A 24,159-nucleotide genomic window follows, 5' to 3' on the forward strand; every position below is an offset into this window, starting at 1 on the left:
AAACTTAATAAAATGCGAAAGATGCTGTACTTTTGCAACAAAATATGGTCATTCTTACAAAATCATTCTGATACTATTATAGCCAATCTGACAATAATAGAAGTTGAAAGGGAGATGGTATGACCTACTGAACTCAGTACCAGTCTCCCCAAAGACTGCAGTGTGACCAGAACAAGCCCTGCCTGACCCCTTCACTGGGCCTCAGCAAACTGGCGCAATGCGACCCAGCCTTAAGTATTTTACAAGTAAATGAGGAAAGGCTATGTGCAAAATTAATGAATTTATCAAGGCAATCATGTCCAGATCGCGATTTCTCGGGTTGGCTGCAGTAGAGTCTGAGAGCCATTTCACAAAGTCCAACAGAGCAAAATCTAAGTTAAATCAGACCGCCGAGCCCAGCAGCACCCAGTACATGGCAGAGAAAGGAGAATCCTACCAGACGCTCTTCTCTCTGAATCATCTCAGTGGTGGACCAAAGTCTTGGTTGCCACCAAGCCACAGAGGAGACGGGGGCCATGAAGAAGAGTTTCCAATGGGTCAGCCTTTCCTGAGGCAGAAGGGGAAACGGTCCCCACCAGTCACCCACTTCTACGGCTCAGGATAGGCGCTGCGGTTGGGCAAGGCTGGGGTGCCCACGTGAAGGTTACTGTCACCACTTTATAAGCAACTCCTGAACCACGGATGCTTGGGGGGTGGGCGGGGGAGTGGAGAAAGACCACCGTGGGTTCTGCTGATCCCCACACACAGAGCACAATGCTTTGTGCCCAGTCAGGCCTGGCTCTATGCCAACATGGTCTATTCTGGTCTCTTCTGTCTACTCCCCCCAAACTGGTTGGTGCTTTCTTGAGCAGACACTGCACAGGAAAACATTCGCTCTCGCTACGCCAAGGTGGGAGGTAGCAACCTCAGCTGACGGGGACAAAGAGGAAAAGGAGAAGCTCGTTGGGAACTGCCCCATTCAGATGAAATATCTGAAACTTCCAAGTGCCGCATGGGTAACTCAAGTTCTTCTTTTACTTGATGACTCTAAATTGTGGGCTCAAGTATCTAAAATTGGATGTCACATATATGCCAAGAATTCCTTTTGTGATGACTGTTAAAAAAAAAAAAACACCAAATTTAAAAAAATCTCTGCTTAAACTGATTTAATCAAGCTAGCAATCCTGAAGTCTTAATTTTTGAGGTCTATTATTTGCAGAAAATTTTATTTGATTAGTGATGTAAAATAAAGCAGTTGTCCCTAGGGCAAAAAATTTTAACGAGAAGGCTTCGTGAGTATTCCGTAACCACTCTGAGAGCTGTCTTGACACACGGAAGCCTTTGGAGGAGGGGCGTACTGAGGATCTAACTGTACTTGAAAAATAGCATTGTCGCTATGGAAGCAGCTCTAAATTTTGACTGTTTCTCCTTATGCTAGCAAAGGCCATATTCTTTCTATGCAGCTTTTATTTTCACTGCAGAGGGCTCTGGTGGCAGTCCATCTAGTTCATAGCGGCCCTGCCCTACCTAGGCTGTCACCCTTCCCTATTCCTGTTCAAGGACCACTGTTTTTGCTGACCTGCAAACATGAAGACAGATCACAGAGCAATTGGAATAGCAGCATCTACCTGGTAGAAAAAGGTGACATTCACTCATTTATTCAATCATTCCTCTTTTGAAGGAATCATAGACAAGGCCCATTCAGGTCCTTATCACTAGATAAACTGGCCTAATTCCAATCTTTCCTTTCCAGAGGTCTCACTGGCAACTCGTCCATCAAAACTGAGAAAGCGTGACTGAGTTTCATTTTAAAGCAAATGCTTCAGAAATTTTACACTTTAGAGCATCGGTCTTTCGGAGGGCTCACTTGTTCCAGTGAGATAATGAAGAGGGTTGCTCGAACACGTTCGAAACCCTTCTTTCTGAACTGCCTTCAGAGTCTGCCGCATTTCAATAGCTCAGGACAGTAAATCATCGTTCTATGAAGATGCGTTTGATTCTGGGAATCAACTGACAGGTTTTCAGAGCCAAGCTTGCCAAAGCTTGCCAAATAAGGCAGGCAATCACGTTGAGTAATACTGGTTCTCATAAAAACAAGCTGACCATTAAAGTAATGAAACTGGTTCTCTTATGAGGATCATTACTAGACTCTACAGGCAAATTCAAAAAGAGAGTTCAGAAGTGTTTGCTGATGGATAGTCTCGTTTCTTTGTGTGTGTGTGTTTTTAAGTAACGACGAGCTCTTTGAAATTATTAGTACAAAATCACCAAAGCTACTTTGAAGACAATGTTTCCCATCTGGGCACACACACATCTGTATACGCAATAAATTAAATTAATGATTTCTGCCAACTGGCTCCTCATCTAATATTTTGATTAATTTTCACAAAACTTTATTCTTTTCCCATTATAATTCTCATAAATTAAGATCATTCCCCGTGCTGAATAAAAATATTAAAATCTAGGATCCCTTCAAGGAAAAAAACAATCAAATGAATGAAAGTCTTATTTAGCACCTTAGAATTGAAGTGTCTTTAGAGAGCATTTATCCCAAAGATATTTATTGAAAAATACTAAAAAAAAAAAAAAAAAAAAAGGGAGAACGAGAGATGTTCACTTTGCCAGGAATAACCATCTAAATTTCCCTTCCATAAACTCCCTCGTTAGGAAGACGACTTCGCTGCTGGGAAGATGTGCTTTGTCCCACTGCCATCGTTTTGGCCTTGTTTCTGCGTTATCCAAGTTTTCAATAAATGGTAAGGAGCAGAGTTCCTATTCTGCTCCAGAGGAGAAGACTTGTTACTCTAGAAAAGGATCTTCTTACTCTCTGTAATGATACCTAGAAAAAGTTTCCCCTGGCACAATGGGATCGACGCTTCTGCTGGGAGCCGTTCAGGTCAGTCTTAAAACCCCCACATCAGGTAAATTCGCCTTTTTGAAACAACCGGCACTCCACAGAAGAGACGAATTTCAAATCTACGTGCACGTGACAAGTCAATGGGCAGCGGTAGGAGTCAGTCTCCCGGACTCCTGGGGGTGGGGCGCTGCCCTAACAGACACCTAAGGATGCAGAGGACGCCTGTCTGATTTGACTCACCTTTGCTCCAGGATATCTCTGATATTTTCTCTTCTCCTCCACTCCATTTTATTAAGGCTTTTCATAACCTACCAAATTGATTTCATGACTCATTAATGGGTCACCTCCCATGGTTTGGAAAACACTGACCTCTGCCAGGTGTTTCTGACAGTGTGGCCCACAGATGACAGCCATTCAAACAGAACAGGCGAAGAAAGCGAATTCCTGGGCTCCATCCCAGACCTCCTGAGACAGATTGTCTGTTGGTACAGCCCAGGCACTGTCGATCCAATAATCTTCCTACACGATTCTGATGTGCGCTGAAGTCTGAAAACTTGTCTAGACCCGTATCTGGTCATGAGACATAAGGGAAGTAGGTCCAAAGAGGCTACATACTTTCTCAAGGTCACACCGCTAATTAGTAGCAAAGCTAACCATGGAGATCTCTGCCTTCTGTATTGCCTTCTGCATTTATGTGTTTAAAGAACATCGCTCATGCCCAACTCAGGTCCAGTACCCCACGACTTCACTCCATGGTCATGGTCATTGCTGTATCTCCAATGCCTACAACAGTGCCATGTCTCGGTGGGGGTTAGAAAGAATCATAGAAATGTATGTCTTATCACTTTGAAAATTAAAGTTACAAGAAGTCAGGATCCTCAAAATCAAACACATGGTCAATCCAACAACCGGCACGTCATCTAAAAAGTATTCATCTCCATCAAATGCACCTCTAACCTAACAAAACAAATTATCTCAAATGTTAGAAAATGAAATAATGGAGGCAAAGGCATGTTGTTTTCCCTCCGTGCAGATAATGAAAAAAAACATTACATAAATGATCCAAAGGTGGCCAGAGGATCAATAAACTAGTAATAAAGAGCATCAGTTTTACTTCCTGAATCAAAACACTTACAGTTTTCTCAGATTTTAACAAAGGAAGAATACCAACAAAAAGCAAGTCAATCCAGGATGCTAAATAAAGCTATATGTGAGAGAATAAAAATAAACCATGAGACTGGAACATTTACTGCCAAATCCACGGTTCGGTGAGGCTTTCTGATTTTGCCTCTCTATATCGATTTTCTTTCCATCTGAAGGGCTCGTGCAGTTAGTTCGGATGTACGCGATGAGGCTTTTGTGTCCATAGTCATTCCTGTAGAATGACCAGTGCTCTGTGAGGAGTCTACTGAGGAATGTCTGCCATCCCTTCCAGAAGCTGCCAAAGGACGGTTTACCCAGGGTCTAAAATCAGATTAATTCAGTAGGCATTTATTGAACAACTATTGACTTCCGGGTCCAGTGTGAGGCTATAGGGAAGTGGGGAAGAGATATAATTGGACTCTGCAGTTCTGAAGTCATGCATTCTACTGCAAAGACCTCTTGGTGTACATATAAGTATAAGGTTATTACTAATAATCACACAAGTAGGTACGAAATGACCAACGGATTTACCTGGGAGGAAGGAGGAAGCAAATGCAATGTGAATACAAAGGGACTTTTTTCAGGTTACTAGGCGAATGTGAGGCAAGTGACATTCCCTTGCCTCTCCTCTCTGAGTACAAGATCCTCCTTCCTCCCTTTCCTTTAGGCTTCTCTGCAAGTATCAGTAGAAAACAAGGCTTGAGGATGCCCCTCCAGCACGTGCGTGTACACACACACATGCACACACACACACACACACACACACACACACACACGAGTCTCAAACATACAGGCCATATTTGTGACCATAGCTGTGTCAGAGATCCGACCAGCTCAGGAGCTGGTCAAAACAAGAAATAAATATTCTACAAATTTCAAATACTTTTATGAACTAGAAAAGAATATCAACTCTGGCGTCATTTGGATGTTAATATGGGATGTCTGTCCTGATCCAAAGCAGCTTACTCACTCCCTTGCTGCTGTCATCATTAATACTGTGAGATTTAGTTCAAATAAATTCGACAACTGACTGCAAATATACTGTAAAATGTTTATCAGCGTGTTAGGATGAGCTTCACCTCTGGAATTTGATGACAAATATCAGTGCTTTAGAATCTCTCCCATATGCATTTTGTCATATATCTAATACATATATCATCACGACACGCATGAAGCCCCAATCATGCCTTTGCTTGAAGAATTTAAGAAGTTACTCATGGCGGACGCTGCAAGATCATCACCCTGCAGGAACTCAGTTAACACAAGTCCATCAAAAAGGTAACAGGAAGACAAGCAGAGAATAGATGTCTTTCACTTGCTCTCAGAGTTTTAGGATGACTGTATTCCGAGAGTTAATCCCTCTGCTTGTGTAGAATGTGATGTCTTACTTGCTCCCTTACTGCAGTAATCAACAGAATTATTATTTCTAGAAAAGGCTCAGGAAGAAATCTGGATTTTCGCAAACACAGTTAAATTGTCATCACTCGGTGTCCCTTTACAAGGAGAAATTTCTCTCTGGATGAAAGCAACAGTTGCGCTTGTGCAAAGCAATGATATATTTATATCTTATAACTGAATCTTGTAGCTGAGGCTGCTTCTCCTCTCATCTGGCTACCGGGACTCTCGGGGCTAGATTTGCAGATTACCCTTTAATAGAATAAAGCAAAGCCTTACAGAATGCGTTTCTGGATTTTAATACTCTCCTGGTTTCATATGTTTGATCCCTATGCCATTTTTATTTCTGGTTACTTTGTCCTTATTAATGTGTTTCTTTAAAAAACAGACAAGTACCTAAGCATCATTTACCCTGTATGAGACTTCCCCTAAGTGTTCACCATCGATAAGGCTGTTTCCAAGCTTGGAGCCATGTTCGCGTCACCCTGGGTCTATAATTTATATCTTCAAACACACATTCCTTGCACCAGAAAACCCACTGCGGGCCTGCTGACAATCACGAGGGGTGACATTCTCTCGTCTTAACAGTGGGTGGTAGTGCTGTCTTCTTTTGAATGGTAATTAAACCGGCTTTGTAGTTTCCTAAGAAAATCCTTGTTTTATCTGACAGGAATATTGAAAAAATGGGGTTTAGGGAAATAAAATAACTAAACTAAAAACACAGAAATATTAAAAGCATCCAATGATATCATCTTTGCCATAGAACCCAACCCATTACAAAGCCACCTGTCTTTCTACAAGAAGGGAAGCCAGAGTAGATGGTAATGCCTCTTCGCTCAGTTTTGTTTGAAATTTTATGCGATATAAACAGCCATAAAAATAGTTTCTAAATATGCAATTATCTCTGTATAATTTTAGGTGTCCTAACTACATGATTAGCACCAGGAAAACATTAAATAAGCTTTGAATTATACAGAACCTGGTACCCTCTCTAAAAAAGTCAAGATGAAGCATTTAAATAAACCTGATATGACCAATAGCTTTCAGTTACATTGGCTTTAAGAAAAAAATGTCATTGAACTTTCCACACTCTAATTTGCAAGTAGCATGGAAAGCTGCTCGGTAGCCATATTTTACTGCACAAAAAGGGGAAATATTCTTAATTATTTTGCAACCATGAATAAGGGAGCAATAATGCCTCCCCAGTACATCTGTAGAAGAGCCTGCTAGAGCCCAGAGAAGCCAGCAAGTTTTCCAAACCTGCTAAAAGCCAAAACCTAAAAACCAGATGGGACCACCTCGATTCCTGAATCTCATCATAAACTTTCCTGCAAGTGACATATATTCATGTTTAAGCCTCCAGGTATATGTTGAAACAAACAAACAAACAAAACCCCAACGGCAATAAAATACAGAGAATCAACAGGGCTTTTTCTCCACATGGAGATATTTCATTTATATTATCTCTGCAGGATTTTAGAATTGCCTGAGAGAAACAAGTCCAGTTGATGCAGAGATTTAGGGGGAAAATATTTTTGGCAAATAAAACTTTCATTACTTCAGATGAAATTAATCCAAAGTACATATTAGAAGGAACTCTAAAAGCTGACCACAAGTTCTCATTCAACACTGGCATATAACATTAGCCATCTTCATCCACGTCAAATTCGCTGTAATTCATTTCAGTTTACAGAAATATGTCCATCTGGAAACGAACTGGCTTTCATTTTTGTTTCAACTCTGACACCAAACCACACAGGTTGGATCTAAGATAATTCTTGTACTATTACAAATTTGGTCAAAATCATTCAAGATGTTCAAAAGTCATGATGAAAGTATGAAATCCAAGATATCCACCTAAAAACCATCCTTGATCTCAGCACAACCCTTCCTCCCGAGACAAATTCTAACTTCCTTAAATGTCCTCACCTATCCAGACACAGGTATGATTATCAAGATGTCGCTTCCAAAGCCAGATGTCCTAGATAAATAAACTATTCACAAATCTTTTACCTAATACAGTTTTTTTTTCTTTTGCTGACCAGAACTACAAACTCTTAAATAAGAGGAATCTTGCAGTATATTTATTAGACAATATTATAAAATTTAAGGACATTTTATTTCTAGCTTATTGAAAAAATAAATTTCCTACTGTTCTTATGCTTTTTCCTCCACAGTTTATCATTTTTATTTCTCATAGGTTTGCCAATCTTTCATACTTTTTCCCTATTCTGCTGTATGTCTTTCCCTGACATTATACAAATTTATATAAATGTTTTGATTCTTTTCTCTTGGCAGCTACTCTGCAGTGCTGTTTGAGAAAGGGCATAAATATAAGAGCAAAGCCAACCGAGAGTACAGCTTAGAACAGTAAGATATTACTCAGGAAGCCACAGGGAAGGGAAATGAAACAATGAACACCCAGAGCCTGTGGAATCACCATAGCATTTACTTCAATTCTGCAGGTATCCACGAGGCCTGCAGTGAACCAGGCAAATGCTAGGTAGATGGTAAGTTATAAAGATGGGGCACGCGATGCGGACCACGGTCCTCACTCTGCAAGAAGTTATTAATTGTTGGTCTGTAAGGAACTATTAATGCATGACTTTGGTAAAGATCACTTTTTTCTTATTCCTTTTGCTTTAATTCACCAAGATCCATTGTAAATCCCTTTATTCCAGGACACTTCCTGAAAAGGGGGTTGTAACAAAAATCTACCCTTAGGTCATCACCTGCTGCCTCCCCATCCTCCCTCTCACGCCCACGGTCTATTCCATCCCTACCTCAGCTCATGTACTTCCTTCCCAACACCAACGTGAGGTCGTTTCTTTCTACAAGAGCTGAAGATTGGAACCAAATTCAATGTAAGAGCTTACTCACTAAGAAGTACAAAGAGAACCACCTCGAGCCCCTCAGTGGTAACTCACCTGGACCGAGAAGAAGCTACAGCAAGTCATTTAGCCAACTCCTGGCCTGCTGTCACCCCAACGTAACAAAACATGCTCAAGGAAACTTTCTTTGAAAATTGAGTAAGAAAACAAACAAACAAAAAAGTGCTGAATAGAAAATGGAAATGTTGGAACCTACCCACATTTCACCTTCTCAGCTGAAATAACTCTTTGGTCGTCTAGTGGAGAAAGAATGCTGACATCCAAGCCCATTAGGTCGCTGTGAGAACAGCCAGGTGATGAAGGCACAGACTTTGCTCTGAAATTTTCTGATAGTGCATTGTGAGAATTAAATAAAAGGGCCCTGATGTGCCATTTCGGGTATGCGTGAGACTTCATCAGATCGGGACGCAAGAGAAAAGGTGGTGAAACCCGACCTGGCCTAGCACAGCTTTTTCAAAGGTCACACCATCCCGAAGGATGCTAAAGCCTTCGGGAAAACATGGCTTTGCATTCTACCCTATTCAGAGGCTCAGCAGCTATTCTGATTTCTAAGTGCTTATCAGGAATTCCTCGTTTCTCACAAACACCTAACACAGGTAAAAATTCCTCCTTGATGATAAATATTTTAACTTATGGCTCAATTTAGCAAAGCTCCAAGCCCTAGCAAATGACCCAAATAATAACCCTTTGTGGATCTGGATTCAAAACAATAAATGATGAATAAAAAAATCACAGCAGTCAAAACGTCCAGTAGAGAAGTGTTTTCTCACCAATAGAACGGGGCCTACTGTTGAGACAGAGAAATCTCTTTGGGGGCAGGGTTTGCCAACAAGCCCAGACACACCATTTAGACACCTCCACACCCAGGGCTGCTGCTGCAGAATAAATTCACCCACTTTCTCTGTTCATTCGGTTGTCCCCTGGCTAATGAAAAGTAATGTTTCAGTTCAGGCTTTACGTTTGATCTGCAAATAAACAAGCACCAACAAAAACAAACCATTCCCCGCTGCCATGTTATAATATTAATGCACGCTTTCCAGTTTTAATAGAGCAGTTTTAATGTATTGCCAAGTGCACTGAGTCATCTACCTACTCAGTAAGGAGATGCTGGATTGCTGGTTAGGATACTTTCTCATCCTTATCTGCCCCAGCTCAGTATTATTGTCATTGAGTTATTAATTGAGTTATTGTATTGATTGTTCTCAGGTAACAAAGATCAGGTTAGTAAAAGTAAAGATGAGAACCTGGTCTCCCCACAGCCTGCCTCCTGGTTTCTAAACTCTGTGAGTGGAAAGTTCTGGCTCTTTCCTCACCTGACATCCATTAGCACACACAGTGCCAACACCAGACCCTGGGTCCACCTCATTACGGTTTCATCATGACCTTGTCACGACTATCAGTACAACCAAGATATGTAACTTTTTTAGAATTCTATACACCTGATAAAACACACACACACACACACACACACACACACACACACACAAAACAAACAAACAAACAAACAAAAAACAAATACAATGTTCATTTGGCATCCCAATTTGCCATCAATGTTTGCGGGGACCTGGTTCACCTCCTTAAATTGCCTAGTCACTCCTTCCCACTCCACTCAAAAAAAGGGCATGATGCTTCAAAGGTAAGCAGGTAAGAGCTTTATTCAAGCTATCGAAATAAGCCGAGACGACGTGTGCTGCTTGCTGCGGAGGGAAGTGGTGTCTGTGGATTTCTGCCGCACGGTGTGAGCGTTCGTCCAGCAGGTGCCTACCCTGCACTGCGTGCAGGTGGCGGAGCGCCGGATACGACCCTGGGGGCAAGTTCTGTTCAGCTCGGAAAGAAAATTTTACCTGAGAGATTTTTCTGAGTTTTTCATCTTAAATGTTGCCAAATGTCATTGTAGATTCATTCAATTATGAGAAATACCGTTTTAGGTATCTCCTCCGTTTTTCCCCATCCATTGTAGACATGTAAAATGTGATAGCTACAGTTAGTTCTACATCAAAGGCTCAATTCCATAGAGAAATGGGGGTCAGAGACAGTGTGGAAAGGACAAACCCACTTCATCTCATGAGCACGTCCAAATTCAGGCGTCCGTCTCTACTCTCACGCACATGCGGCTGGCCCGTTAAAACACAATGTGACAGACAGAGAGAGACTCAAGTCCTTCCTCGAGAGTCCTCAAAGGAGCGATTGGAAAACAGGCGGAATGCGCGTGTCTGTAAATGACGAGGTTGTCTCCAGGCCGCGCGGAGAATACGGGCATCGCTAACTGGTGCTGAACGTCCCCATGTTTCTGATCCTCCGTGTCCCTTAACCTGCCACGAGTTCTGACATAAATTTCACTTTCCAAAGATCAACGCTTGATCATAAACGAGTGTCTCTTTGTCTTTTCTTCCAGGTATGTTACTCCTTTACTCTCACTCTAATCTCACTTGTATAACTGAGAACATCTAAGATCCAAAGGAGAGCCTCAAAAATTGTCGCTATGGAATATAACCCAGTAGAAAACCAACATGAATCACACGTGCATTCAACCCTAGATATAATCCTTTTACTTCCTTGCTAATCACAGGAGTTTATGTCATTCTAATTGGTTCTTTTTTAACTTGGTTAGTCTTAGATATTATAATTTTTTAGGCTAGGCAACCCTTGGTTGACCTCACGGATTGCAAGGACCTGGTCATCTTATAATCCCTTATTATTTTTTATTTCTTAAACCTACAGCACCTGGTTTTCCTAGGTGGTCTCCTGTCCAAGTACTAACCGAGCCCGACCCTGCTTAGCTTCTGAGATCAGATGGGATTGGGCTTATTCAGGGTGACATGGCCATAGACAATATCATAATTTTTTTAAAAAGTCAAAAGTCAAAAACACCTGCAAGGGATTTTCTCTTCATACCAGCATCATAAAACTCTCACCTGAGATTATATAAAGGGAAAGTTTTGGGTTTTTTTTTTTTTTTTGACATTAGAACATAAAGCAAATTTGGTAGAGACTCAAACATAATGAAAATTGAAGGAAGATATAAAGATGGCCTCCGTATCAGTATAAAAACTACCCTCCCAGGACTCAGAAAGGCACCTATACGTCCACAGATCACCAGATGAACTGGGGATTCACCATCAGATGAACTGGGGATTCACCATCTTCATTTTTACACTGACCTTCTCATTTTGATTAGATTTTTTTTTTTTTTTTTTTTTTTTTTTTTGCCACGTACATGCCCTTGAAACAGCAACTGTGATAACCCCAGTGAAAGAGGCTGAGGGGCTCTCTGAGCTTCACTCCGCTCCAGAGCCGAGAGCATGCTAAAGAGGGTGCTCTCAGAGATTTCAAGAAGCTCTGCCATAATCTCCACATAACTTTGGGAAGTCACAATTCCTGAGTGAGCTAGGTTCCCTAGCAACCAAATGCTCATCTGAATTCTCCTTCCCACCCTAGCTCCTTCATCAGCTGTGTTTTCTCCTTAAGGGGCAGCAGAAATGCCCGAATTTTGAAGATGTAAACATGCTACAAAGTAAAAGCATTATAATAATTATTCGCGCTGGGTCTGATAATAACATGCCAAGTAATGACTCAGATAAAAGATAAAATAAGTTCCATTTGCGGGTATCACAACTGAGGGTATATAAGGTAATCCTCAAGGAACCAAGAAAAAAAAAGGTTTTAAAATTTTGACACGTTGGAGAAATAGATACATATCATCTTAATGCCAGAAGGGAAAATGGGCTGCTAAGTGTTTGCACAGGCATATGCAAGAGAGGTACTGGAGAGTTTAGGCTAATATTAAGGATGGGAAACTAGGGAAATCTTCAAATCTGAAAACAAACAAATCCTGGCAGGTCTCCAGGATTTTACTGCCCAGTCAGTAAATTCATTAGGGCCACCAAGTCTGTGAAAGGGCATTCATATCACACGGAGGGTGGAAGGCACCTGCTTAATGCTATTAAGAGAGGCAAACTTCAAACCGATGTTACAAACTCACACAGATCTTGTGAAGAATTGCCACAAGAGATTCAAGGATTTCCTGCTCTGAAATTTTAAGTGTAGAAATACTAACTTTTTTGGAGATGGGCCTCCACTGAGCAAAGGGAGAGATGAGCACCTGAAATCTGAAGTTCTTAAAAGATAACCTAGAATATAAATTGGGAACATGGCATTTGGGGCCAGACAAACCTTCGTGAGAATTCCATCATGTGCTTTGTGAGTTGGCCTTTTCACATCATGTACTTCCTGTGTGGTTTGACCTCTCTGAGTTTCAGATTATTATTCATCAGTGATGTGGAAAGCATATCTAATTCTTCGTGGGGTTATTACCTAGATTAAATGAATTAATGTACACGCTGCATCTGTCGCATGTTTGCTATTTATGATGGTGTCCCTTCAAAAATCTCTCTGAATAAAGTTAAAAATCGGCCATGATGATGTTTTGCGTAAATGGTACAAAAAGTTATTTAAGCGCTGAAGAACCCATGACTCTGTAGTTGTACCTGGTGATGTGTCACCTGTGCATGTAAACTACAAAACAACGATTCTAGCCACCTGACCAGCCACGAAGAGCAAATCGTTTTCGATCATTCATACAACCAAATAAACAGTCACTGTCACTAAATAAGAAATGAAAAGAACCAAGCGTTTCACATCTAACAGAAATTTTCTCAAGCATAAATTTAATGACGAGTTTTAGTTACCCTATTCCTGAATCTGGACTTTTGCTGTTGCTTTCTGCTTCTCTTCTATTATGAAATAATCACACAACCCATGTACAATTTAATGCATAAAAGCAAAACGAACATCAGAAGCGTCTTTGAAATCCCGCCTGTTGCCCATCCTAACTACACCCTATCCTTCGCCCCAGAAGTAACAGGTATCTTTCTGCACATCATGTTAAATAGTTCTCCTGCTTTTCTTTATAGTCCTCTCATGTATGACTCAATCCTTAAAGAATACATTGCTTTAGTTTAGCATTTCTTTCTTTTATTTCACTTACATGGAACCAAACTGTATTATTCTTCTGTCTTGCTTTTCCACTCAACACTACGTTTGTGAGATTCATCCCTGTTGGTATACACAGTTGTAGAATACTCTCACTACTGTGTATTATAAATGAGCCACAATTTTTAAATTCAGTATATTCTTGATGGACATATAGGTTGTTTTCAGTGTTTTGCTATTATGAGCAGCATTGCTATGAGCATTCTTGCACATGTGTAAGAGTTTCTCTAAGGCAATGCTCCCCAACCTTTGTCACAACCCAATTTGTATAGAAAATGATAACATCAGAATGGCCAACTGAAGTTATTAGACAAAACTTCCAATCCAGGCTTGCAATCCACTCTGGTTTCTCGCTTTGCTACCTTTGAAGGCTAGGGAACCAGAAGACCATTTTACAAGGTATTCCAAACTTCTTCCCCAGATCATTATATCAATTGATACTGTCACCAGCATCAAATGCATATTACCTCTGCTCCATATCTTTGCTCAATGCTAGATGTTGGCAGACGTTTACCTATATGGTAGGTACTAAATGGTATTTCATCATGATTTTAATGTGAAAACATATTACACTGCCTCTATGATTAAAACAGTAGGGTCCTGGAACATGCAAGGACAGGCCAATAGAATAGAATAGAAAATGCAGAAATACAGCCAATTAATTACTTGGGCAAATTAGGTCTATGCTCAGGGCATATCTCAAATCAGTAGGGAGAAGATGGACTTTTAAATAAGTTGTTTGTGATATCCAGATAGCCATGTGGAAAAAGAGAAAATTGGATCCATTCCCCCATTGCAATACACCAAGATAAATACCAAATAGGTCACAGATTTAAAAGTTAATAATCAAACCACAAAAGTGCTACAAAAAAAATGAGTGACTCGCTCTATAACTGTGTGGTCCAAAATCATAGTCATGATCCACATGTGGCCACTAGGCACTTGAATGTGGCTTCTGTGACTGAGAAACTGAATTTACAGTTTTAAATTATTTTAATTAATTTGAATTGAAATTGAAAAACTGATACTCAATTCAGTTATTAGAAAACTTTTATGAACACCTGGAATACCTTGGTTATGTGAATTTACTTTTTTAACTGTAAATTTTATAAAGTCTAAATACAGATCAAGTATTTATGACAAAAAGGTAGTGACCAAATTGAGCCAGGCTACAATACAAAATACATCATTTCTTGAAAAATAAAAAATTTAAAATATCAATAATTTTAAAATACTGATTACTTATTAAAATGTTTTTTATATACTGGATTAAATATCTATTAAATTAATTTCACCTGTTTCTTTTTACTTTTTTTAAACGTGGATACTGAAAATTTATATGGTTTGTGTTATGTTTCTATTAGATAGTGCTGCTCTATGGTCTGGAAGGAAATTTTTTCCACATCATCATTCAAAAACCAAGAGGCAATAGAGAAAAACACTGATAAAAATGACTACTTCCAAGAAAAAAATTATATTAAGACAACAACAATTAAAGGGGGAAAAAAAAACAAATAATAAACTGGAGAAACTTTTTCCAAATATTAGGGATAATATCCCTAATATATAATGTCCCTAATATATAAGAATCTTCACAATCTAAAGGGAAAAAAGATTGAAAACCCTTTAACATTGAGCAAAAAGTATGATGAGCCAGCTCACAGAAAAAGAAAGAAAATGCTCCCTAAACATATGGAAAGAAATTCAAGCTAGGCCACAATTAAAGAGGTGCAAATTAAAATTATGCTACAGTGCCATTTCTCACCATTTAGATGGCAGAGACCCAAAGGTTTTTTACCACACACCTACTGCTGGGATGGGGTAGGGAGGTATTCTCATACTCCTCTGGTGGGAATGCAAAGTTGTAGAGCACCCACAGAAGGGACTTGGGTGATATCTAGCAAAACTGCAAATGTATTTATCCTTAGACCCAGCAATCCCACTTCTAGGGCTCTATCTCAAAGACAAACTGGAAAGAATGCCAACATAAATATTCACAAGGCTGTTCACTGCAGCGCTGTTCATTCAGCTGTCCATCTCGTTAAGGAGCTATAGTGTTTCAATGCAGGCTTTATTTTTGATTTGGAAATAAACCCCTACCAACAAAAACACACCGTTCCCACTACAATGTAAAAAGCAAGACTGGAAACCGCTACATATCTGAATAAACAAAGTTTGGTAGATTCACGCAATAGAGTCTCTGCAGCTGTAAAACACAATAAAAAATCTTTAAAAATGGCTCCAAGGTGATCTCCGAAATACAGCGTTAAATGCAAAAAGCAAGGTGCAGAATTATAGTATGCTACTTTTCTGAAAGAAGTAAAGACATGTTTGTTTACATTGAATTAAAACAACATGCATATATAACACGTCATACATACATATGTATACATAAAAACATGCCTATTCACACACATACACACACACACACATGTACATATGTATATATATACTTTCTTAACTTTGTCCATTTGAAGAGACCTAGAAACAATGACCAGCCCAGAGGCAATAAGATCCCCTAAGACCTGGACTGTGGTCTCTAAGTACCATTTACCACTAAAAAGATCTGTGGCAGGAAAAATATAAGTCTGAAATATTTTGCTATACCAGAAAATAAAGTCATCAAAAACCAGGAGAGTCACGTCAAAAAGATTCAGAAGCTAATTTAAAGAAGAGTCTCCATGTGCCAAAGAGAAATTAAAATTGAGCTTCAAAAGAAATCACTGTAAGGGACTGAAACACATAATTGTGTTAAAATCAATGAATTCATAATGATACTTAAAACAAAACAAAACAAAAACCCTCACTGGTCTTTGGAGGATGCTAGAAAATCAACTCATTATTCTGAGTGTTATTTAAAATAGCAGGAATAAAGCCGAGCATTAATTTTCCTTTATAAGCTATACCCTGAGGTAACCAAATTTAATTGATGTGGTTAATTTCTTCTTGATAGAAAAACTCCAGCTCACATGCTGACGAGGTGACAGAATATCATTATTTTATAACCCTTACTGCAGTAACATTTCTAAGCAACGACCATCGGTGGTTTCTGAAGGGCCTGGGGAGACTTTATAATGAAAAAGTTCTGGCCGACACCACCTAAATCCACTGATCAGTCTTAACCTCACAGAAGAAGAAACGAGAAGGCATGTGTGCCTCCTGTGATGTGATGTCGTAGCAAGTACATAACACCTTCCATAAAGTGATCTTGGCAAACTGTCTGATCGAACCACCAGTCTAGATCCAACTACCAAGTGACAAAGACCAAGAAAGAAGATGCAATCAGCAAACTATAGAGAATGCAGGGGATTGCACAGGACAGATCAGTTTCCTCAACAAATAAACTGCCAGGGAAGGAAAAAAGGGGAGAAAAAAACAAAAAGGAAGCCTACGAAGATAGTTATGTCTCTCAGCTGCACAAATTGGTTGAATCATAGATTCGACAAATTTATCACTTAAAAAATTATGAGCCAATCGGGAAAACCTGCTTTCTGACTGAACATTTCATATTAAGGAATTATTGTTAAAAAAAAATTTTAGGCATGATAATGATATTGTGGTTATGGTTAAGAGAAAAATGAAGTCCTTATCACTTAAAATATAAGCTAGTTTGTATAGACGAGATGACGTAGTGTCTGTGATTTGCTTCAAAGAAGAACCAGTATGGGAGGGGACAGGAATGTGTGTGCGTGGTGGGCAAGATGAAGGGTCTATGGAGAAAACACAGTTCTCTAGGAGGTGAATCCCTGAACCTGGACTCCAATCTCAGCACCACTTATCGGCTACGAGACCTTGGTCAAGGTCCTAACATCCTGAGCCTCGTTTCTTCCTTATGTATCAAGTACAAGTAATAGTAGTAGGTTTAGGTTCTTCACAGAGTTGTTGCAAACACTATAGAAAATGAATGTACCCGGGCACAGGGTAAGCACTCAATACGTGTTCGCGTTTGTTATTACTACTGTCAATTGTCATCGTAGTTATTCCGGGGATGAGGAAGCTAGAGTTAGGAGGTGGTAGAACTGGGAAATCCGCTGATTCCAAGAGCCATGTTCTTTCCAACGCAACATGTGAAGCTCACACCTCCACCGTGAGTCTCAATGGAGACTAAAAACAAGTAACGATTTTACTCTGCAGTAAGAGTCTCCATTTAAACTACAAACCTTTAAGGACATTGTGACAGCCTGGCTTCTGGAATCTGACAATTAGCCTTCCTTTGTTACAAGGTTATAACTTCATGCGTCCTTACTGTTGATGGCTCCTCATCTGGTGGAATGTAAACGCTCAAGTGTTTTAACTCCCTTGTAAACCAATATGCACACATATACGTTCACAATAATTAAACGTAGTGCTATTTCGTCATCCTTCCAAACCATGGCCTCAAATTTTTACTTTAATGGGTGCTTGCATAAATGACATAAGGCAAACCTCAGAATCCCGATATATAAAACTAACAAAGTGATTAAAAAAAATAATAATCAAACTTTGCATGCACCTACAAACTAATATACTTTGCAATGCTAAGTACCCACACCGCGATACTCCCCAAAGGTAAATATTTCCACTTCTATTTAATAACCAAACTAGAAATTCTGAGAAAGCCTCTTGAATACTATTTTACTTCTTCATGCGACAATTCTGACCACAGGCCGATCCTCCATCCACCCTCTTTTCCTGGGGATGCCTTGCCCGCCTGCCTCTCCTGCCTCTGTGGGAACCCGCCCGCACCTCCGTCTCCCCAGCACCCTCCTTCACGCACAGCCCCGAAAGGCTGGTGTTCTCTGGCACTCACTGTTCTGTTTCCTTCTGCTGCTTACTCTCCCTTGACAAACTCATGCCAGACCAGGGAGCCTCAGCTACCACATTTACAAAACCTCTCTTTCATTCATACTTGGTTCATTCATTCCACAAACATGTGCTGGGCCCCAATTGTGTGGTGGGTGTCCTGGAGATACAAGAGGATCAAAAACAGATATAAGACGGTCCCCACCTTAAGATTTTTCGACTTTACAATGGTGAGAAAGTGATACGCATTCAGTAGAAACCTGACTTTGGTTTTGAATTTGATCTTTTCTGGGGCTAGCGATATGCCCTGCAATCATCCCTCGTGGTGCTGGACAGCGCCAGTCAGCCATAGGACCCCAAGGGCGAAGGACCCGACACCCCATGGCCACTGTTACCAGCATTGTTTGGATATCGTGTTTTGCATTTCCACATCCCATCGGGTCTGCAAAACCCCTATCTGTGTTTCCTGTTTCTGACGAGAAGAGGAAGGCAATTACAGATGCTCCGGCACTTGAGATGGGGGTTATTTAAGTCCTGATAATGGAAGTGTTCTGAGTACCGGAAGGTGGGCCAGACTAAGCTATGACGTCCGTAGGCTAGGTGTATTAGATGCACTTTTGATTTACAATATTTTCAGCGTATGATGGTTTATCGAGATAGAACCTCATCATGGAGATTGGGAAATGATCCCCTAAGAAGATGATGACTGAACTGAAATCAAACTCATAATTCTGCCTCAGAATTCTGTTCCAAAACAGAATTCCAGTTTATTTCCAACTAAAAGAATATAAGCACCTAAAATTCAACATACTCCAAACTGAGTTAGTTATCCCTCCTCCCAATACTGAGATCCCTCCATTTCAGCAAAAGACAGTATGTCCCGTCCAGAAATTTTGCAGTTGTCCTTGACTCTGGTCCCTTCATCACACTCCATTGCCAATTTGTTACCGAGTCCTTCAAATTTTGCTTCCCATGTACCCCTCTTATCTGTCCTTTTCCTCCATTTTTGGGCATCAGTTCCCATCATCTCTTCCCAAGTTAGCACACGAGTTCACAGACTCTGACTCCAGTTGCTATCCCTTTCCGGTCTCTCGCCCACACTTACAAAGGAACCCTCTATCACGCAAACTACGTCTCTCCCCTGTTCCCAAACTTTCAGTTCCTCTCCCTGTTTCTATTTTGGGCAGTAAGTCCAAACCCTTTACGATGAGGCCATGCATAGTCGGTCCGTCTTCTCCCCCATCATACTCCACATGTGGAAACTCCAGGCGCAACGACCTACATCCAGATGTCTCCACATCATTGTGTCTTCCTCCTGAAATGCCCTACTTGATCTTCTGTCCGTCCCCAAAGCCCTTTGTCCCCAAATGTTCATCCGTAAATCAGTCAATGAATCCACAGTAAAATGAGAAAAAGAGCATTAGCAAACCAATGTTGGTTCCCCAATATTTTTGGAAACGTCAGCAATATCTTATAGGATGCTTGTCTCGCTTTCGAGTATCATCCCAAACACCTCCTTCTTTGTGAAGCCTTCTATGACTTATGTTGGGGAACCATGTAACTTATTGTCCAACCTGGGGGCTGTTGAGGGCAAAAGGGGTGCTATTAATAACTATGTTGAACAACAGACATAGACCAGGACTGTCCCAGAAAAACACAGTCAGCTCAGCTTTAGATAGAATTGGCTGCGTTCTTCCCTCGACTCCCAAAGCACCTTTGTCTGTTCACCACACATCATGTGTTTGCATGTTGATTCCCACCCTTGCCTGAGAACTCCACAAAGACGAGGGCCAGGCCTTTTTTTTTATCTGTATCTCCAGCATCTCTCCAGTGCCAGGCACAGAGATGACACAAAGTGTCATCAACAAAGGCAAATGTTTGTTTAGTAAATTATCTGGGTAAGAAAGATTAGATGCTTTAACCTCGGCCAAGAAAGGATTTAAAAAAATTCCCGTTAACTTTTCTCATCCCAGATGACACTTCCACATTTGGTTAAAGAGGGGTTTAAATGGAAGCTAGATCTTCATCACAGAGAAAAATTTTAAGCCTCAGACCAATACCCAGCTGTCAATTAGCCAACAGCTACTTACTCAGCATAGGGCCCAGTGGGTATGATGGAAGAGCTTATAATTTGGTGGGATGACAAAAAAAAAAAAATGCGTAAATAAAAATCAAAACTAATAATGAAATAAAATTAATAACCATCAAATGAGCGTCACAGGAATGCATGCGAGGCAAGGGAGAGACCACTCATACGGTCAGAAAAAGGGCCGCCCGGAAGTGATGGGATTTGAACTAAGTAAGACATGAGTCATGGCTTGGACCACAAGAGAAGCAGCAGAAGCGAGGAGAGCCCAAGGCGGGGCGGAGTGGGTGTTGGGGAGGCCGCACGGGGCGAGCAGGTTTGTTTCTGGAGCTGTGTCTGGACTGCCAAGGATTCCTTGCACAGAAACCAGACCATCTAAATTTTCAGCAAATGTTAAGCGATTCGCAAAGGTTCCTGGATTCTCATCCCCTTCCTCAAAACAGTAGCAGTATCTGCCTGAGACACGTAACGAGATACAGGCTGCGTATGCCTTTAGAATCTTTTAATTTTAAGAACGGCTAAAACATTATCGTAGGAAAATTACGTTCGGCAGAACTTTCAGATAGAACTGCCTAAGTCACCTCTTGGCGTGTATTAACTATCTATGTCTATGAAAAGTTCTCTGCAAACCACAGCCTGGCAGCCTGCAGCTAAGAAATCAATAGTGTCAATACAGGGGAACCAGTGCACACCATACATGACCACGTGCAGACCTCTTTGTCAACTCTGGGGTTCAGAGAGAAGCTTTTAGGAGTGGCCGGGAGACACACTGCCTCTCAGGTTGTTGAGTGTGTCTCAGCTATACCTCTACCATGGGCAACGACGGGTATGTAAATGACCCCATACTCCGGCCGAGACTACAAACTTCTCATTCTCCTTTCCCCATCCCGCTCAGGTGGGGGAAACCACAAGTCACCAAGTGAGGTGGAAAGTGTCCTGACATACAGTTTGACGATGGACTAAAACGACTTCAATAGCCTCTGCACTCAAACAAAACGCAGATCCATCAAAGAAAGAGAATTCTTACATAAAAACCATTCTTCCTTTTCTGTTTTAAAGCTCCTTCTTGCAAAAGCCCTGGAGCATTCGGGATATTGCACAATAAGCGTTGGATCTGCTTTTGAAGTATTTTGTAAAAAGACCAACCCAAGTTTGTATAAAATGAGTCAATAGGATACATTTTGGCAACGAGACTCCTCAGTTTAATATTTCTTCTCCCACTGACTCTACTGATAGGGCTTACATAGGCCACAGACTTACAGGGGAAATCAACAATGTCTTAGCTAAGGAATCCTTGCTTGGCGTAAATGTGTCCTGTGAGCTCATAAAATTTTCATGGAAGGAAGTAAAGCCACACAAATGAGAAAAAATATTGGTTCAAGTTACAGATGTATTTATTTAATCAACATTTATTTAACCAAAGGAGAAAAAATTAAGGTAACGAGGATGAAATTAAAGAAATCATTCTACTTCCAAGTTAGTAAGTAGGTTTCAAAGCCTTTTGGGGATGCTATTATGAAAATCTATGAAACGCTTTTTCAAGATTTGTTGTCCAAATTTTTTTTAAAATGATAATAATCACTGAGATATTCCTTTATCTACTATCCAACATAGGATATCATAGCTAAGTGAAATGAAAAAGCAAAGTACTTCAGCTATTATTAAATGGCTTAAGAGCCTAAAAAAATCAAAAATATAGGGGACTAGACAGTGAAAACTGAGTCAGAAAGGTCCCTAAACTTGGGAGTGCTCTGATTCCATTTTTCTACAGGATACAGAGCATGTGGACGTCAACGCGTGAAGGCTGCAAACACACCTGCTGAGCTGGCGTGAGTCTGTGAAACAGGCAGAGGCAGGTACTAGCTGGAAGATCTGAAGGCTTGATGGAGAGAAACGGAGTAACAAGGGAGGTATGGAGCAAAGTAGGACAAGGTAGAGGGGCCCTGAGGGCAGATGGGAGAAGCTGGGCTAGAAGCAGGAAGTCTGCACTTGACGGAGAGGTGGGAGGAGTCAGAGAGAAAGTGGGCCTGGAGATGTGATTAAAAGCCTGGAAAAGGTCATTCAGACACATAAAACCCAAATCTTGCAAGCAAGAGTAAGGTGGTGGGATAAGAAGCAGGAGGGTCGATGGATGAAAATCTGTGGGGTAGAAAACCACAGGAAAGCTTGGGAAAGGACAGGAAGGTGAAAGAGACATTTGGCATGAGGCAGTTAAGAGTTGAAAGGCGGCCCAAAGAGAACGGACTCAGGGCAGAGTCACAGGATGCAGGCAGCCCGAGCGAGCTCAGGGCACACAGGTCTCCACTTTCCTGAAGTTATTTTAGAGGGAGCAGCAGTGAACAGCGAATACTGCCTCCCTTGGGAAAATCTAATAAAGCAAGAGGTGGGGCAACCTGAGCCGCTCCACGACCTCTCCCCCCACTCCCGAGCCAGGTGTATTCCGGAAGAGACCCTAGTGTGGAAAACCCCAGAGACCTTGGCTGTAGCTCCTCCTCAGGCTACGTGGAAGGACTTTGAAAACCATAAAGCGCACCATAAATTGTTATTCATTGAACCCTCAGACATGACAGGTAAAGGCCATTGTCACAATCATGAGTGAAGAAACAGTTGTCAAATGTGTATATGATAGCTATTCCAAATGGAGATGCCCTAACCAGAAATTGCAGTAATTTGAGAGGGCCTTACGTTTGGTATGTTTATTTTCCTGTCAAGCATTTCTCATCATTTAAAAATCTTACCTGAATACTATAAAACTCTTAATAAACTAATGTATTCATTTATCAAAATGGAAGTCCGCCTTAATGCATTTCCAAGTAGTTGTTCTTTTTCTTTCTTGACACATTACAGATCTTCACTAATTAGGTTAATTCCGTTCAATTCAATCACTCAGTGAGTGGTTTCCAAGTGCAAGGCAGCATGTTGGCTGCTCTGAGGACTGCACAGATGAATCTTCTCCGTTTCCATTTCAGATCCGAGAGCTGCGTCTCCTTTCACAAGTGTAGGGAGAAAGCAACCTTTACACTGTGACCAGCCTACAGCCTAGGAAGTACATTTTTTTAGGAATACATTTTTAAAAAAAGAGAGTAAAGGAACTTTCTAATACCTGGTGACTGCAGACAGTATTGTGCAGGTTCATCCTCGCCCAGTTTACGTCCAACCACACTTGTCAAAATTGCATAACCACACTATGTCAAGTTGTTTCTTGTTGCAACTGTAACTTGTAAAATTAAACTTCAGAACTGAGATAGTCAAGCTAAATAAGTGCCTACTTCAAAAATAAGGGTGTACGTGATTTACACGCCATTTCAGATTAACTCTTGAATGATGACCTCTGAAAGTCACAAGTGTCACCAGTTTGGAACAGTTTCAGTGTTGCGATATTCCCTGCACCCAGGCCCTATCCCTGCCTCCTGTTTTCTAAGCAGTATTTTATGCCGGTCTATTGCAATCTGCTTTTCCTGTTTTAACGAGAACATAATTAATCAAAACTTTTACTTTTCCCATGCCGTGACTTCTAAAATTCTAAAAAAGGATCATAACATGGCCCAAACTGCCCTTGTCTGTACCTTACCTCATAGGGCTCCAGTTCTACTGATAAGTTCAAGTGAAGCTGGTGATATTTATAACACTTAGGACCCTCTCAATGAGTAGCTTGTCTCTCTCGCCCTAATGGGAGGTGCCATGACACTTCCTCCCCCAGCCCGGGGTGTTTCATTCTCTGACAGCAAATACCCAGAGAAGGGGGCCGCTAATGACCTGGAGCAAGCTGCTCAGGGCTGTAACACTCAGGGCTTGCCTGGTCTACAGACTAACACAGTGCTGAGGCACCGTCTGCCTGGAAATGATACTCGCAATGGGGTAACCCACCTTCCTCCTTGGTAGGGTTTTAGCATCAGTCACGGCAAATAGTACCAATCAATGAACAAGCTCTTGATGTACGTACGCCCTGTGATTCTTCAAGAAGCTCAAACCACTTCAGGCAGTGGCCTGTTACTCCCCAGAAATCCATCCTTGGTGATAAAGTGAGGTATGCG

General features: G+C 40.9%; 1 protein-coding gene and 1 pseudogene across 2 annotated transcripts in view; both read right to left on the bottom strand.

The window, feature by feature from the left end:
• CUNH1orf21 (chromosome unknown C1orf21 homolog) overlaps window positions 1–24,159 on the bottom strand; it is a 187,609-nt gene that overhangs the window by 161,019 nt on the left and 2,431 nt on the right. The window lies entirely within an intron of this gene.
• On the bottom strand, window positions 10,978–11,096 carry LOC118613061 (annotated as a pseudogene).

This window comes from Rousettus aegyptiacus, unplaced genomic scaffold, assembly GCF_014176215.1.
Source record: "Rousettus aegyptiacus isolate mRouAeg1 unplaced genomic scaffold, mRouAeg1.p scaffold_m13_p_17, whole genome shotgun sequence".
Lineage (NCBI taxonomy): Eukaryota > Metazoa > Chordata > Mammalia > Chiroptera > Pteropodidae > Rousettus > Rousettus aegyptiacus.